The following is a 2,500-nucleotide window of genomic DNA, read 5'->3' on the forward strand; positions in this document are numbered from 1 at the left end:
TTTTTTTTTTTTTTTTGCCACAAAAACATTTTTTGCTGTTATTGTTGGTTTTGCTATTATTATTACCATTATCTGTAGAAGTGGCAACAGTTATAGTAACAATAATAGTATGCTATCATAATAATTGTAATCTTTATTAGTATTAATCGTTATCATGCAATTATCATCATTATTCTATTCCTACTACTATTAATATTTTCATGAAAATCATTGATATAATCATGATTATCATCATTATTACCATTGTTACCAATATTATTATTACTACTTTTATCACAATTATCATTTATAGTATTATAGTAGTAATTTATAGTAGTAACATTTCATATTCATTATCATAATAATTAGCATTATCATCATAATTATTGTTGCTTTTATTGATTTGAATATCATCATTATTACTATTATCAGCTTTAGCATTACTCTGACTCTAACCATCATCATATCATCATCATTCACTTTCATAAATATAATCATCACTAACTTTGTTGTTATTCTTATCACAATTATACTACAGCTGCAATTATTGCCATCAAACTTGATGAGTCTGTTAACTTGAGAGGGAGATATATTATTGTAAGAAAATATAAGAATTCTTATCTAACATATGTAGATGAATTGAATACTCACGCAGAAAACCCATTCTGTGCTGTCGCCATCAGTGTATTGCGAAGGATAGTTCGGGGAAGTGAAAGTCTCGCTGGCGCACGTGTCAAGCCATATTTCATTCGCTGAGGATGAAATGTACATTAGAATAATAGATATCTGTATCTTTGTATATATATGAATATATATGTATATATATATATATATATATATATATATATATACATATATATATTTATATATATGAAAATGTCAGAACTTCCTGCTCTTAGCCATACTACAGGATATGTGAGATATTTAAAGAACTTCATTCTATCACTAAATGGCACTTTTTTTCATGTTCTGAGAGGATGAGATGTGCGTTTAATGTATATGTTCATGCATCCTTCATTTATTTGTCCATTCATTTATATGTCAAGGTATATAATGAACGCCCATATTTGACTTAGTGAACATTTCTGGTGCTAAGAAGTGTCCTGGCATGTTTCCGCTTATTCTATTAGAAATATTAGTATTACCTTGTTAGCAACTATATATTTTCTCTACATGTAGTAGATGAAAAATTATATATCTAAGTATTCGAGTCATGTCACTTATTGCCATTATCGAATTTAATAGAAACTCATATGATAATTGCACTTACCTTCCGGGTTGTTTACATCGCTACAGATACTGTCTGGATTGGGATCGAAGGCCGTGGCAGTGCAGCTGAAACCCGAGTAGAGAGGAAAAATAGTTTTGACGGTGAAGGAGACTGTCGTTCCCCGGTCGGTGGTCTGCTCATTCACCGGTCCATCAGTCCCACAATAGCTGTGAGGAAGTCAACAAACTGATCATCATTTGTGTGTTTAGTTTGAGTTCTCAAATTACTGCCATTTCTTTCAGCAAGTGATGTTATGTTCAGCGTGCTCTCCCTATATATATCAACCTGTCTCTCTCTGTCTAGAGTTATAAAGGATTGGTTTATTTTCACAAATCAACACTGCCGAAAATTATTTCAGTGTTAGGACTTTTTTGCAAGACTAAGCAAGTTGATAAAACTCTACATGATGAATAAGAATCCAATAGGATTGCAACATAACTCACGTGGTTCCTGTTTCGGTGTTGGAGATACCGAAAGTGTCGTCCAAACAAAACAGGAGCTTCCCACCAACGTTGAATGTGTCGCATGTAATCTCTATCCTGTGTTCGGAATTATCAGCCTGGAGACATGGAATAGTAGAATGAAGTGGAAGTTCTGAGTATGTTTTGGAAGATAAAATCAATGAATCCATTTAGTTTGAATTAGAAATAAAACGAAAGGTTACAGCCTTAATTACCCTGCCTCATTGGAATAGAATAGACGACTAAAATATCTAGCTAACTTTCACTTCTTAACATTATCTCTCCAGTCCAAAGCCCGAGTAGAAATACATCAACTGACATCATAGCATCTAGCTACCCGATAGCCTTCCTATATCTTATTTACATTGGAGCCTGATTTTCAAAGGAAGACAATGAGGAATGTGCGCCGCATATCTCTAGGTCCAATTTAGCATTTATCTTGAAGGTGAAAGCATAAAAAAGAAAGGGGTGGGAGGGACCAGAAAGCTATTCCTTAAGAGTGGATCCTACCAGTGGAAAGGATATAATACTTACGCAGAATACCCAGTCCATACTGTCTCCTGGAGCGTATAACGAAGGGTAGTTCGGGGAAGTGAAGGTCTGGCTGCTCCCAGTAGCGAGCCATATTTCATTTGCTGAACGGAAGAAGTAATCAGAAACATAAACATAGGCTTTGTTCTATATCTGAGTATCAGTATCTGTCTCTCAGTCACTGTTAACATAATCTCTGTCTCTCAATCTCTCGCTCTCGCTCTCTCTCTCTGTCTCATATATATATATATATATATAT

The sequence above is a fragment of the Penaeus japonicus genome, unplaced genomic scaffold (assembly GCF_977035675.1).
Source record: "Penaeus japonicus unplaced genomic scaffold, GWHDUDI00000001_assembly GWHDUDI00000025, whole genome shotgun sequence".
In the NCBI taxonomy this organism is placed as follows: Eukaryota; Metazoa; Arthropoda; class Malacostraca; order Decapoda; family Penaeidae; genus Penaeus; species Penaeus japonicus.